Below are 16,477 nucleotides of genomic sequence, written 5' to 3'. Positions count from 1 at the left end.
GCTTCTCGTCTATAAGTTGCACATTTCAGCATACATTTCACAAGTACTTCTCTGGGAATGACTGGCAGAGAGGGTACACTCCTGTTTCTCGAGTGAAGAAACTCCTGCTCCTAGTGACGCTTCGGGGTAATCGAGCACCTCCACTGCTGCCCTCCACCCCCGATTACACTCTTTCCCCTGTCTACTGTTAGCACGACGCGTTTCACCTCGGGTCAGCCCTACTCTTACTTTTATTCCGCTTTGGAAAAGTCTCCTCACTCTGGGTGGGTTTAGAGGCAAATCGCGCCCTCCGGTTCTTTAGGCAGGCCATGTGGGAGGGGCGCAGATACCTTTCTGAGAAAATGAGGGCTTCTTGTTTGGCTTTTACCTTTAAGTCTGCGGAGGCCGCGGACAGCGGACGACAGACAGGCGCGCGGCGTGGACTCTGGCCCGGGCGGAGCTCGAGTCCAGACGCCCCTTCGCGCTTACAGCGGCGGCAAAGGCCGGACCCACTAGGTGGTCGTGCGCACCGCCCGCTCGTCTTCGGCGCGCCTCTTCCCGCGCTGCAGGTTGGAACGCGCCTCCACACCCCGACCTCGGTGCGAGTGTCTGTGCCTCGCTTGCCGTGGGTGTTCGGGCCTGGCTGGAGCAGGGAAAAAAGTTGTCCTATTCTCCTCAGACTCAGAGAGCAATTAGGTAAGTCTCCTAGGACCCCTGGCGCGTGAGGTGACAGTTATTAGGAGGAAAGGGAGGAAAAGGCACGTGCGAATCTGGAGCTTCTGATAGCGGAACCAGTGCGCATTTTGCATAGGGACGAGTCAAGAGAGGCAGAACCGGTCAGGAGGCCCTTTAGACTCCGGAATCTCCAAGGTGCTAGACCTGTCTGTATATTTGTTTATTAAGCCTTTTAACAGATTTAAAAATCCACCTAATGGACAGCTGCTATTTGTAATGCTCCATATCCGCCCCATTTTCTCTGGCCCCATGTTGAAATCCAGTCAGTTACTTGGTCTTGAGGATTATTCCTCGAGTACTGCTTCCAGATGGGTAGGCGTTCATGAATTGAGGTGAGTACAGAAGCCTGGGCGAGTGGGTGTTCAGGACCTGCTGGAGGGAGAAAGGGTGTGAAAGACCTTTGGGAGTGTGTAAGGTGTGTACATATAGAGTCCTCATGGATTCAGAAGTGCTTAAGAGCTATCTCCCCAAGTGGAGTTTACTTAGAAGAATAATTAAGTAGTAGCAGGTAAGCCCAGGAGAGAAAGTGACGCCCTGGTGTCAAATAGTGGAAGTGGACGTTTTCCAACTGGAAGTATAAGAGATTAACTTTGAGAAAACAAAAGTTTGCCTGGAAGACACATCTTTGCACACTTTTCTAACTCAGAAAGTTTGGTTAGGCAACAGTGGAGACAGGAAGAGTGTGTTTAATAGCAAGTTTGTGTTAAGAGGTCAAAACTGAAGTAAAGATGAGCTCTCAGATATTATGCTCTTCAATTTTGCATGGTGGCATACCTTGGGAAATGTTTTATGTTGTCAAGGGGCCTGTTTATCTTTTCTGTCACCATGAGTTATGAATAAACATATTCTCAGTGTACTTGAATTTTAAAATGCAGTGTTTGTTTAATACTGCTATACAATTAATCTACAATTTTGATTTATTTGTATCTACATTAATAAAGTGTGTATAAAGTTATGTACTCTATGATCACTAAGGCCATACAATTTAATTTTAGCCTTAGAGCTTTTAAAAACCCCTTCCTTCCTCCTCTCCCTCCCTCCCTCCCTCCCTCCTTCCTTCCTTCCTTTCCTTCCTCCCTCCTTCTTTCCTTCCTTCCTTCATTCCTTATATTTTTATTACTTAACTAGACCCATGTTTAATAGTTGTTCAGTTCAGTACTTCCTTAAACCCACTTTTTCATTGTAATCTAAAAATAAGTGAAAGAAGTGGTTAATTTACTAACCTTTAAAGAAGAACCTAGAAACCTGATGATATATACTTGTAGGTGAGAAAAGACACTCAATTTTAAAAGATCATCTTAAAGTTTACTTTTAAGTACAAGAATTTTTAGAGAATAACGTTCAATTTAAATATAAGAATGCAATATATGTATCTTTTTAATACATAGATTATTAAAACGTTACCATTACAATGGAATACTAGAATAATCAAAGGAAAATATATAAAAATAATTGTGAACTATTTATAATTGTTTTTCAAAATTCCCCATTTTATATGTTGGGATTCTGAATGATAGAAATTCTATAATTTAAAATTGTTTTTATAGAATTCATACTCTGGAATGGAAAGGGACTTAATTACATTATGATATGAAACTAATTACTAGTGTTTGTATCTAAGTAAACTGTCATCGGAGTTTTTTTTACTGTGGTTTTGCTTAAAAAAAAAACAAAAACCATGTAATCTAGAAACCTAACATAGAGGGAAAGTTTTCTATGTGGCACACCATAAAAATAGGGAAGAAAGTAATCATTAAATTTATGGATAACCTGCAATGAGAAATTATATTCCTTTTGTACAATCAGAAAACACAAAACAACTCTTTGCAGTTACTAGAATTATACTTTATAATAAGTGTATTTGAATATGTGAAAATAACTTAATGGTTAGATTGAGATTCATAGAGCTTAAAACATTATAATGAAGATAGTCAGACAAATTTACCAGACATTTTTATTTCAGGAGAAAATGTGAGGTATATGGAACTTAATTATATAAAATGGATATTATTCGTGATATTTTAAAGAATTTACAGCTGGCTCTGCCTTATCACCCTTGTCTATTTTTGTGTTTACAGTCTCATGTTAGATCAACTATCAGTTATGATACAGATAGAAAATTGAATGATGGACATGGTCATGTATTTTCTGCCCTCTAAATTAAATCTGAATGAGATCATTGCCTTGTAAGAAGAGACTGTCATGAAAAAGTTCTCTTGACATGGTAGTTGCTAGACAAAATTTCATATCACAGTTGAATTCAGAAATATCAATTCTGTTACAAAAAATGAGTAATTCTTGGCATACTCCAACTTTTTTTTCCCTTTAACTTCGGGGTAGATGGTAGTACTCTTAGTAATTAATGAATGGGTCCAAAATATTCTAATCAGTGCCCATATTCATAGTGTCTTTTGTTAAAAGAAAGCCTATTTGTTAAACTAGGCCTAATGAGATCTTAAGATTTGCATAGAATTTGAAAGTAACCTTATTTATATATCCCTTAATTCATAGAGTTCTAACAAACACGATCATATCCAACCCAGAAAGATTGTTGTTTATATTCTTAAGGCTTTCGAAAAAGTAATCCAGGTGTTTGAAACTTTTAAGCATTTAGTGTTCAAGGTCTGCAGGCAATCGACTGCCTAATTCCAATTTCATATGCCATAGATTAGTTCTGTTCAGTCTTTTGATGACATATATTTTCTTAGGTCCACCTGTTTCTTAATACACTTGGACTCCAGTCATATTACTTCCATAGAATTTATCAAGTAAAATAATTTAAGTTCTTTGGCCTTTTTTTTTCATGAGGCTTAGGTCATTATCATTGCTTTCCTATGGAGTTGTTCCAAACTTTTAGCTTCTTTTGTTTTTTAGAACCTCTAAGTGGACCTCATAGCTATTTGTCTTGTGCTTTCTTTTCTTTTTTTTTTTTTTTAACACCTAACTAAGCATAATTAGGAGGGTTGTCTAAAATACCATTACTTTTTTTTCAGTTCAGCATTGATTATGTGAAAATTTATTACTATTGAATTGCATAGATACTCGTAGTATTTTTTCCTGTAGAATGTTTTTCATGTAGATATTCTTACCTATTAAAATAGATACTTCCAGTTGCTTATTTACTTTTGCCTTGTCATTACCTATGATTTATTTTTGTATATACTCTTTTGCTCTGCCCAGTGTATTTATCCATCCACTGCCCAAAATTTTCTAGACAAAAATAATAAATTAAAAAAGAGAGTAAAGAAATATTATGACTGAGAGGTTAATGTTAGACTATTGAAATGCTGGAGACAGGTCTTTAGAGAAGATTTAGATTTATTATGTTCTAATACCATTAATAGTAAAACAAAAAGTAAACCCGTGTATGTGGTTACTTATTTCCCATAGTAGTGTTCATTAAAATCATTAAAACTATTTGTTCTCTAAAAAAGTGTTTTGCTAATTTGCTATTACCTCAAATGTGGTACTATTAAATATTGGCCTAATTATTTTTAGGAAAATAATCTCTATTTTATTTTTGATTAGCAGCCAAATTACAAAAATCTATACAGATTTTTTGCCTGCAGCCAAATTAAGAGAGTATATCTGTACAGTAAAATGAGATTTATTGGCATCACTCCTGTTTCATTTTAAAAGCAACACTATGTTTTAATGATTTGCAGCTTATAATTCACTTTGAATCCTAATATTTTCCCATTTTTGAATTGCGAACTTTGTTTACTTTCTCTAAATTGACTTGTATTTGCTTATTTTTCCGGCTGGTTTTCCATGTAAAATTTGAATTATAAAGTTCTCTCAATTTATACAATTTTATCTAAAATTTTATTTAAAATTTATTTTCTCTAAGAATTATCTATAGGGGCTCAGGTTCAAGTTTTCGAATTTATTGATAATTGAAATATGTGTTCTTGGACCTATAGTGTACTGATTGAATTCAATTTTCCAATCAATTGTATGGTTCTGTCTTCCTACATTCCAATAAGGATTTCTAGAACATACCTTCCCATTACATTGATAAATATGTCATAAGGAGCTGACATCTTCTTTTCTTTCTGCTGTGGGACATTATTTTCATTAGCAAAAGTGAATAAAATTTAAATGTTGTAAAAGCATGTTACTATGAAGCGAATGACTCCCCAGAGGTTTAAAACTCTCATTTTTCCTTTGCTTTCTGCCTTGGAAGGCTTAAAATATACTGTTGATAATGAAAATACGCTGAAGATAATGTTGATCTAAAACTTATTTAAGATTTAGTGTTTCTTTTTAAAGATATTTCTAACATAAATCTTAAAGATTGTACCATAAGAATGTTACTTTTTTTGTTGTTGTTGTTAACAGGTAAGGAAAATTAACTTTGAATTCCTCAAGTAAATGATGGCATGAATATAGTTTTTCTGTTCATTTCTTTTTTTCTCAACTTTTATGATGGCATTTTCTGTGAAAGTGTTTTGTATTGTTTTAGTTTTGTATCATTTTTGGAACACATACACAACTACAGCCATCATTTTGCAACCTTTTCTCAATTTAAGAAAAAAACTTTCTAAAAATATGTTTTGGGGATAAAAAATTAGATGTATTAGATGTATTTTGGAGAAAGCATTTATAAAATTTTTCACTGGAAGATAGTGAGAAGAAACTTATAGTACACTAATCCAAATATCTTAACATCTTAACATATGTAGACTGTCATAAAATCATCTCATTTAAAAAAAGATTCCCAACATCCTTAAGAACTATTCCTCACTATTACTTCACCCAAATTTATGTTCCGGGATTTGGCTGATCTATATCTGTATGCCTGAAGCTAACTCTTCACTTTCTTTTTGTCTTCAATCTTCTCCCTTTCTCCGTCTGCCTTTAGTTTAGCTATGCCTTTAGTTTAGCTAAATGGCCTCCCGAAAATCTTGTTTTATATACATCTGTTTAGTACAACCTCTGCTACCAATCTAATCATATTGACCATTATCTCCTACTTGAATTGTTGTAATAGCTACTTAGTTAATCCCCTTTCTTCAAGGCACCACAGTTTATTCTCCACACAGCAGAGTGATTAAAAAAAAGAAAAAATATATATGTATATATAATCTCTGACCATTTCACTCTTTTGTATAAACCTTCCAACAGTTTCTTATATCTCTCACTATAAAAGATGAAGACCTTACATAAGTCCATATTATTTGACCCCAGCTATCTATCTGGCATTATTTCCTAACATTTTCCTCTTACTCGGTCAACTCTAGACACACTGGCTTCCTTGGTATTCCTCAAAATAAAATAAGTTGATTCCCACCTCTGTTCTCTCTGTCTGGAATGCTCTACTCTCAGGTAGTTTGGCTAACTTCCAGTCTCTACTTAAGAGTATATTTATTAGAGAGGTCTTTGCCGATGGTCCTATATAAAATAACAAACCTGCACTGACCATGCTCTAGCACCTTTACCGTATATTATTTTTCTCCATAACACTATCATCCACTGGCATTTTCAAAAGGTGTTTACTTATCATCTGTTCCCTCAATGAGACTCTATAGTCCATGGAGTCAGGGATTTTATTTTGTTCACTGTTCTAACCCTGTGCTTAAAACAGCACCTCATACTTGGTAGGAGCTCTAAAACTTAATATCGAATGAAGGAAAGAATGACTTCTTGGAGGCCCAAGAAGTTACTTCTGTCTGCATCATTGCCTCATTTGTTTTTGTGTAACTTAAATAATTTTTTACTTTACTATTTTTATCTTACACTTATTTTGTACCATGTCACACTTGGGAAAACTGTTTACTATTGGCCAAGACATGGTTCTCATCTCAGGTAGGTATACTTCAAGCTCAAATTTATCACTTTTTTTTATTCTTAATCTGAGAAACAATATCACATTTAACTTTTGAAAGTTGTGAGCTGATGTTCATGTTTTTGGACAGCAAAGGCTCAGTAGTTGAGTGCTTCAATGTAATAATGCTTAGCACAATTGAACTAACATTTAATCATATAACTATTATATCTTGATTATGAATAGCGCAAGTAGTGTATGTAGATGTTTGTAATGGCCATACTGTGAATCCAACATGTGTGTGCCAAGTATTTCTTGGATTGTCTGTGGGGAAAGATGGGTTAAGATTTTTTCTGAAAACCTTTAGAGTTAGATAACTTAGCATTGGCACACACCCTGTAAGTTTACAACTTCTCATTTTTCTCATTCTTTCAGCATCTCTTCCCAAGCAACGCAGATTGAGGATTTATGATTTGATGGAAAGTCCACCTCTCCAAATTTAAAATCCCTCTGTTTACCTTGCTCAAATTGCTTTTGGGCACTTACAACTAAAGATATGAAAGTGATACAGTTCTCCATGTTAATACAAATACAGATATTTTCTTATAAATATAATGCCCTATAGCTCTTGCTCTTACTATGTCCATATTTAAAATTTGCACTAATTTGCTCAGAAACTTTATTCTGAATATCTTGAGAATAGGGACAAGATCTATAATCTTTCTATTGATAAGTGAAGGAGGCGGTCTCGTTTTTGCTTATTTTCATTTTTGTCATTCCCTCTTTCTTCTTGCAGACTGAATTATGAGATCTTTAAAAATAATTCTGTTATCTTATTATACCACCAGTGAGTATTGGTCTTTGGACAACTCTAAAGCAAGGAAAAGTAGGGTTTTATTACATAATTACCCCTCTTTTCTCTTTTTGAAAAAATTATTAACTCACAACTTCTGCTCCTCTGATACCCAGTGCCCTCCATGTTTCCATCTGGCTATTCCAAGTCCCAGTGTATTCTCCTTTCCTTGTTCTGAGGGGGAAAATTTGTATTAAAGGACTTCTCTGATAATAATAATCCATATTAGAGTGCAGATGAAAATAAATTCTTCTGGGAAATAGAATATTATCTCAGTTAAAATAGCCAACTTGTTTTACTACACAGAGTTCCGTGTTAAATGCAGGAAACCTGCATTCTGGTATTTGGTCTGTTTATAACTATTGTATGATATTGGGTGGGTCATTTCCTCCAAAATTAAAAAGAGACTGGATTTATTTTTAGGTTACACTCAACAAAACATTTTATATGAAATACAAGGAGTCAAATTTGAAGCTATGAACATGTTCTCTCCTTAATATAACATAAGCATCCACATATAGTGAATGGGAGAAAATGATACTTTCTAAAATAAAAAAGTCAAAACCAACAAAAATTATCACATATAATTTTGCTTATGAAGCTCAGGGGGCTCAGTTTAAATTTAAGAGTTGTGGCTTTTGTTTGTTTGTTTGTTTTAGTTTTCTTACCACTCCTCCTTCTCAGTCTCAAATGTATCCTCCTCCTATTTAAACAGCATGCTGAAACAAGGAGAAGAGAAGGTAGTGTACACGTGGAGTTGATCATGTTAGGGTTAAGAAAAATAAATAACCACCTGGTATTCTCTTCCCTAAAATACATATCATTAACATTACATAAATACTAATTTTTTCACAATTTTGCCTTTGTCCTATGCTAATTAATATATGTTGTTGCTGGTGGCACCAATCCAGAAATAAAATGTGGAGTTGGATAAGCAGTTTGATAAACTTTGTCTTTTTAAAGTTAGAGCTCCCCTTTTTAATAGACATTATACACATATACATTTTTAGAAGCCACATAAAATATTGGGCTGTTACGTGATGTAGTCTATTCAGTGTGTTACTTTAAAAGTAAACATAACTCCCAACTGTAGGAGTACTGCATATCTTTGCTGTAGTTTGGCTTAAAAGAAGTGACATAGGTGTTTTATACAGTGCACTACATAGAAGGTTTTGGCTCAAATCTCTTGAGACATATTTTTTTTCTCCTGGGAACTGCTAAAGAGTTTTTAAAGTCTCATCTATATAATTCCTTCACTTCTTTGCTGCCCCATTCCCCAGTTATGCAACACACAATTATGCCAACCGTACATACCCCACGAAGTGTGCTATCCCATGCATAGTATGGTCTCTCTTCTCACTATGGCTGCTTTCCTTGTGACAGCCCACCATGCAGACAAACAAGGAAGACAGCAACAAAGGTTTCTTCTCAGAAGGTAGGGGATTATAAATTGTAGGTTTTAGCAGTGATGTTTTGTTATATGTTACAGAGAATACATAGTCCTGTAATTAAAAATAAATTTTATTTGATAGCCTTTGGGATGTCCCAAATATAATTTTAAATCTGTATTTTTTTGATCCATTTATAATATTTTTTTTTATTTCAGAGAAGCATGTTTTTATGTTGCTCTTATCATTTCTAATTGTGTGCTGCTTAATTTTTAATAATGTCAGACTACCCCTTCCCTTACATGTCTTTTACTCACACTATTCCACAAATGAAAGAAAGACAATGCAATTTGTTATTTCTAATTGGTATTTGATTATACACCTCTGTTCTCTTTGATATTCCTTTCATTGTATCTTGAAAATATCTCATTCCCACTGGGCTGAAACAATGCCAGATTCTAAAATATGACTAATTACATGCTTACTCATGTTACTATATTAAAGGAATATCATTATAAATTTAATTGTTTTTATTTAGAGAGGCAACTTGTTTTTCTAACTATACGATCAAATTTTAAGTACAATTTAGAATAATAGAGAATACGTGGTAAAAATCTATGAATACATAAATAAAAAATTTAATGTTTATTCTCTTATTATAAGAATTACATTTCTTATGAGAAGATATTTTAAAATAGAATGTGAATGAATAATTTGATTTTTTTTCATGTTAGCTATTTATGAAACAGTGAAAGTATATTTGATTACTTTAAAAAGCTTTTTGGCTATACATTTGATATTTCATTTTAAAATAAGATATTTGTTACTATATTATAGAAATGATCATGATTTTCTCTCAAAATATTTACTTTCATTGTGATCTATTAATGACACAAACCTTATTTTAATTATGTTTACAAGTTGTTTTAAGCCCTTTAACTTTTTTCATTTTTAAAGGTAATTTACATGCAGTAAAATTCACCCTTTTAGGTGTAAAGTTCTGTATGTTTTGACAAACATAATGTATAATCACTACCACAGGTACAGAATAATTCCATCACACTCCTGATGTTTTCCATGTACTTTTTAGTCACCCTGTCTTGCCATCCTCCTGGCAACCACTGATATGTTTCCTGTTTTTATAGTTTTGTCCTCTTAATTCTGTCTTTTTTTTTGTGGCAGTTTTTAAAATTTTAATAATTTGACATATAACATTTTATAAATTTAAGGTGTCCAACTTGTTACTTTGATACATTTATATATAATATTGCTGTTGTGGTGATATCAAATGTAATTATAGTATAATATTGTTGTCTGTAGTCATTATTCTGATCTCTGGGGCTTATTTACTACTCCTTTCAGGTTTTTACCCTGAAACAATATTAAAACTCATTCAGATAGCTAGTTGTTAGAGAATAAAGCAGCTCATTATCAATTGTTTAATAATATTCATTCATTTATTCATTCACTTATCCATTCTTCAATTGTTGATCATCCACCAATTTCTGTACATGGCAAAATAAGTAAGCAGAATCCAAGAATCCTGGAATTGAAAGGAAACTTTGAGATCGTGACATTAATTTTCCAATCTCTTTTCTAAGCCAAATGGGAGATGGGGCTAGTGTTCATTATCCAGTAGCCTCTGTCAAATTGCCTATGGGCTGCCTTGTATGGAAATAGGGAATTTGCAGAGAGGTAAAATCAAAATGTCAGGTGGCTGCTAAGAACAAATTATCAGTTTGAAGGGACAAGCTAGGTTGATGGAACAGAAACCAAGAAGGCAAGATAGGAGTGAGAATAGACACGATACCTGGAAAAATTTACTGTGGGTTGGCTTTTTTACAGACAGGAAGTGAACTGTTTAAAGACATCTGAATGTGAGGAGGTCATCCCCATTGCCATAGTCCTCGCTAGTGGCTTTCAAATACTTCCATGAATGAAGACCTTATTTTATTCTACATTAAAAAAAAATTGACAAAACTTTTTTTTTTAAGTTTATTGGGGTAACACTGGTTAATATGATTTTCAGGTGTACATTATAATTTGATATCTATGTAGACAAAAACTTTTTTACATTGAATTGGAATCATTTAATTAGTCATTTATTTTTAGCTCTGCCCTTTGGATTTACACAGAATATTTCACATAGGTAACTTTGCAAAAGTCTGAAAAATTTTTATCGCCAGTAAATTTTTCCTTTCTCAGGCTAAAGAAGTTAAGTTTCTTCAGTTATTCTTTATATACTATATGGATTTATTTTACCTTACACAGATCTGATCACTCTCCTCTGGGTATGCTTCTGTTAGCCAAAGTTCCTGTTTAAAATGTATCCAGAGCTAAATACCATATCATTCATGAATGAGTTGGCCAAATCAACAAAGAACATAATGAAAATTTATCTCCATTTTTCTGTAAACTAATAGCAAATTTATTTTTTAGATGTGTTACATTGTTACTAGAATTATAATTCATTTTATATAACTTGCACTTGATATACAATTTGAATAGTTTTAGTAATGAGATTGATCTCTCTGTTACTTTTGTCTTTTGTAGTTTAGTTATTCAGTATATCAAGATTTTAAATCCTCATTCTGTTATATATGGTAGCAATTATGTCATCTATAATTTTGATTAGTGTATTTTTATAGGTCTATTCAGTTATTTATGAAAATATCAAGCAGAACAGGGTTAAGAATAGAGCCTTTTCTAAACTTATGAGTATGGATGCTTCGACTTGCCATTAATCTTTTGGATGTGATTGTATACCTACCTGTTAATATTTGAAATTAATCATACTTCTCATTATAATAACAGCTAACATTCATTAAACAGTTCAGGCATTTTTTCTAAGCAGTTTGTGTGTATTAATTTTTATGATATCTTTATAAGGAGGTACTGTTATTTCTCCATTTTAAGAATGGCAAAGCTGAGTCACAGGGTGTCAAGAACTATGAAGGATCTGAGATTTTACCCTACTTTCACGTTAGTAAATTAGCCAGTGACTGTTTTGTGGATGCTTATAGAAGACACAAGACTTTTGGGTCAGGGACCAAGGACTTTATTACTCCATACAGCAGGCAGCATGATCTTCCTGTTTGTATTGGTTCCTGTCCTCCAAGTCTCACAGGAACTTTGCAGAGTGGCTCATTGCTGCACTCTCTGTGAGTTGTATCACAGTTGAGGAACCCCAAGTTTAGAAACCCCAATTTTTTATAATGAGCTGTAAGCAAATCTTCCTTTTATTCCAGAGGGAGATATTATCTCTGTCTTTAAAGGCAATATGCTATATAAACATTGATGAAAAGATGGTTCAGAACAAAAGATGCCAGTGCCTCTGCTCACGGAACATACAAAAAAACTCAAGAAACCCATGAAATTTGCCTCTTATCCCAGATGTTAAAAAATGTTCCCAAAGTTACACAAATAGTAAGTGGACTTACCCCAAGTTGGCCATGAGATACTTTCTTCATGCTTTTTTTGGTTCATATGCAGCTAATGCATTTCTCTGATCCATTTATCTAGTAACATGTCAGAAAAGGAAAGGAGGTTTGGCATGGCATATTTTTAACAAATCTGTGGCAGGTTTAAAAAAAAATTTAAGTATTCACAAACCATCTGTTTAGTAACCTGTTCTAGAATTTTGCTGAGAAATAGTGTCAACATCACTGAGCTTCATTTTTTAAGAGTCTTTTTACCCTAAAAAAATAAAATAACATTTTCCCCTCTTATGTATTATGTCTGCTCTCCTGTTGTTTGTAAGTCTTCAAAGGTTATCAACTATGGTTCTGTGATAATGTTTATAAGCTGCTTTTTTAAATGCCTTGAAAGTGTAATCCATTGATCCTATATACCTGAACTTAAAGTGACTCATTGTCTTTTTAATTCCTGAGCTTCGATTTTCTTATTAATTATGTTTGATTTTCTGTTTTAGTTTCAACGTTTTCCTTTTTTGATGGGAAAAGTAAACAGCCTAGGATTCAGGAAGTTTGGCTTCTACAGCCATGCCACCCTGAACAAGCCCAGTCCCATCTGATCTTGGATGCTAAGCAGGCTACTTTTGGTTATACTTGATGGAGCACCACCTAGGTAGGCACTTTAAGTGCTGCAGGCTATAAAAAAAAAAAAAGCTCATTTCATCTCCTCTCAGTTTATATCTGATGGGGTATAGGAACTTCTTATTTGCAGTTCTGCTTTCTGTGGTTTTATGTACCTGTGGTAAACTGAGGTCTGAAAATATTAAATGGAAAATTCCAGAAGTAAACAATTTATGTTTAAATCGCACACTGTTCTGAATAGATGATGAAATCTCATGCTTTCCTGCTCCGTTCCACTTGAACATGAATCATCCCTTTGTCCAGCACCTCTACGATGTATATGTCTCTGACCTTTAGTCACTTAGCAGTCTCAGTTATCAGATCGACTGTTGGGTATCACAGTGCTTGTGTTCAAGTAACCCTTTTTTACTTAATAAAGGCCCCAAAGTGCAAGACTAGTGATGTTGACAATTTGGATAGGCTAAAGAAAAGCCATAAAGAGCTTTCTTTAAATGAAAAGGTATGTGTGTATGGGAAAAACCACAGTGTATATAGGTTTCGGAACTATCTGCGGTTTCGGGCATCCACCGGGTGTCTTGAAATGTATTTCTTGTGGATAAAGAGGGACTACTGTATATCACTGCTACCAAACAGTCTTCTTTAATATGTTCCCCATATCTAAATAAAGTCTTGAGGTGTTCATAGGTTTGGGGGGGTGGATGTAGGGTGATTTGTTTCAGCCATTTTAAGCAATTATTAAAGCTTCGAGTCATGTTTCTGTACTATTCCTTGCCATGTAATATCACTTCTGAGGTTGAATAATCCCTGTGTAACTGTGTTTTTAGATACTTTATAATTTGCTCTTTTTGTTAGTGTCTTCTGAGGCTGGGGGGAGGGGGTCAGGTCATAATTTCACTTTCAATAATTCATGATTTTAGCAGATAAGGTATTTATTCAAAACCATTTTTTTTATTTTAGAGTTTCATATCAAGCCATAATATACTGTAGGGTTGGCAGATTTTATTTTTGTAAAGGCCTAGATAGTAAATATAGGTTTTGTGAGCTTTAGGTCTTTGTCACAACTATTCAACTCTGCCATTGTAATGTAAAAATAGCTACAGACAACATCTAAAAGAATGAATGTGGCTGTGTGCCAGTAAGGTTTATCTATGAACACTAAAGTTGGAATTTAATGTAACTTTCATATTTCACAAAATATTTTTCTTTTGATTTTTATTCAACCATTTAAGATTGTAAAACCTATTCTTACCTTATAGAGCATCCAAAATCAGGCAATGAGCCAGTTTTAGCCCACTGACTATATTTTGCCAAACACGCACAGGCACGTACACACATTATAGTTATTCATATAAATATAGACATCTATTTTATCTCTTTTACTAAATTTGATGCAACATTTTGTTCACTGGTTTGGAATTATGAGCTTAAAATTGACATGGACTTCTAAGAATTCTGTGACAAATTCTTCCATGAAGTTCCTCCCATTTCACTACTATTAAGTTCAAAGTAGTGCTTCTTATTGCTTCTAAAGACTTCAGAGAAATATTATTAGTAAGCCAATAATTTATTAAATGCTCAACTTTTGTAATTATTAATAATGTGAACTCTATTCTTATAACTTTAAGACATATATCAATATAAGTCTGGATAATAAAGTATAATGACCCGCTGAAGACTAGGTAGTGAACCAAGACCAACATTCACATCATTTTTTCAGAGGTCAGGGCAAAACTAAAATGTCAGGAAGGTCCCCAGACAGGTAGAAGGATCCTGAATCTGCATCACAACTAGCAGAGGCAACTTTAAGTATGTGACAGAGTTTTGGCATAACCCAGAGCTTTTTATACTATTTGGTATGTGAGGATATGAGTAGATCAGAGTCCTAGGGTACAATTAGATGAGTTAAGTATCTGGCTGGAATGAGAAATTTGATAACATCAGGGCTCTTTAACTAGGTTTCCTTCTATACTTTTGAGTAAGGAAGATCTACTATATTTACTTATGGTGGCCCTGTAGCTAGGCTTTACTGTTTATGTGTTCCGGTATTTATTTATGTTTTTTTAAGATAACTAAAACCAAACTTACAGAGTCTATCTTGGGGAATGTTTCTGTTATTTTTGATGTAAACATTGTAGATTATATAATCTTAGCTGGAAGAGATTGGAAGATAGATGACAAGACTAAGAATGAGGAGTAGTAAATTCTTTTCCTTGTTCTTTCTTGCTTGCTATGGGCAAATCCACAATACTCAGGTAGATAGACTATGTGACTTTTTTTTTTTTCCAGAATACACAACTCTGACAGGAGGCCTGATTTACAGGTAATATTTGTTGTTTTATTATATGAAAGAGTTGTAATTTGAATAGCATCATTGTTTTTTTTTTCCCTTGGAATTCTAAATCTTTGCTTCAACATCTTGAAAACAGTTTGTGACATTTGATTCTCAACTAACTCATAATACCCATTCCCCTAATCTCCTCCTCTGAACTCATCTTGAATTTTCTTTCTTTGACCTAAAAGTTCTAAAGCAAACTCTAGTCTTATCATTTTAAGGATCAGAAAACACACTTGTCATATAATATTTAATTTCTTTGAGATTTATATGAATTTTGTATTTCTGAGTCTTAAAAATTTGGGATACATTGGCCTAGGCATTTGCCATTGTAATGAATGAAAGTTCTTTTCATGGTGTAGTATGTGTTACTTTACCAAAGTCATGGTCAGAATCGCTTTCAGAAGAGAGGCTTCCAAATAAAGCGTAAAAATACAGCAAATCTCTTTTAGAGTTAAAATAACAATAAATTAAATATTTGAGGTAGGGTTTTGGCTGTAGGAGAAAATAAAGGCAAGCCTGTGGTTTTACTACATTACTTACAGTATTTATGTGACTTAAAAAAAAGTGCAAAAAGACCTACTGTAGTCAGGTATGACGGCTGATAAGAGATGTATAACTAAGGAATTATTATGGTCTTCCACAGAGAGTGAAATTCTTTTTTAATTTTTTTGAAAATGTTACTGGAGGATGAGGAAATGTAACTTAGAGGTAAAAAATATTGGGATATAGGTGATACAAATTTAAGAAAGATTTAATTGAAAAACTATTAATATGACTTTATTTCCATAAATAAAAAGCCATATTATTATTTCTTTTTAAATCACATTTTACAACAAGAACATTTAATTATTTTAACTTAACTTAAATTTCACTACGTAGTGGCAAAAGTTAAAGTAAATTTAGCATGTTTTTTGATATGGTAGTTGAATTCTCTTGTGTAAAATACCTGAGTAAATTATGACAATCTAAGCTAATTAGGTGAAGAAATCATCTTTTATTATTAGAAGATAACATTTATTCAAATAAAGAAATCTAATATGTTTTAATATTATTTATGGAATATTAGAAGTGATGCTGTTAGGAAATATTTTAAATATAATTCAAAAAGTGAAAAATTCATTTGTGATAATTTTGCTGGTTGTAAGAATTATTTGGGGCGTGCTATTAAAATGCTAAATTCCTGGATTTTTCTTATGCATTGGTAGCTCTGGAGAGGGACCATCCTGCATGTTTCAAGTAAGGTGGTATGAAGACCACACTTTTAGAAACATCAGAGTAAAATATCACATGGCATTCCTAAAACATTTTTTCAGGAAAATAAGGAGCATGTTTGAAATGTAGATGGCCTTCCAAAGTTTTACAGTT

General features: G+C 33.5%; 1 protein-coding gene across 1 annotated transcript in view; it reads left to right on the top strand.

Annotated features, from left to right (window-relative positions):
• Window positions 1-610: 610 nt before the first annotated feature.
• Window positions 611-16,477, top strand: part of FOXP2 (forkhead box P2) — a 518,125-nt gene continuing 502,258 nt past the window's right edge. The window contains exon 1 of the mRNA XM_039860643.1: window positions 611-675. The gene's annotated coding sequence lies outside the window, so the exon portion shown is untranslated. The remainder of the gene's footprint in view (window positions 676-16,477) is intronic.

Source organism: Pteropus medius, unplaced genomic scaffold (genome assembly GCF_902729225.1).
Source record: "Pteropus medius unplaced genomic scaffold, Ma_sr-lr_union100, whole genome shotgun sequence".
Lineage (NCBI taxonomy): Eukaryota > Metazoa > Chordata > Mammalia > Chiroptera > Pteropodidae > Pteropus > Pteropus medius.
Note: the sequence above shows the minus strand (reverse complement) of the source record. Positions and strands in the feature narration are given on the sequence as shown.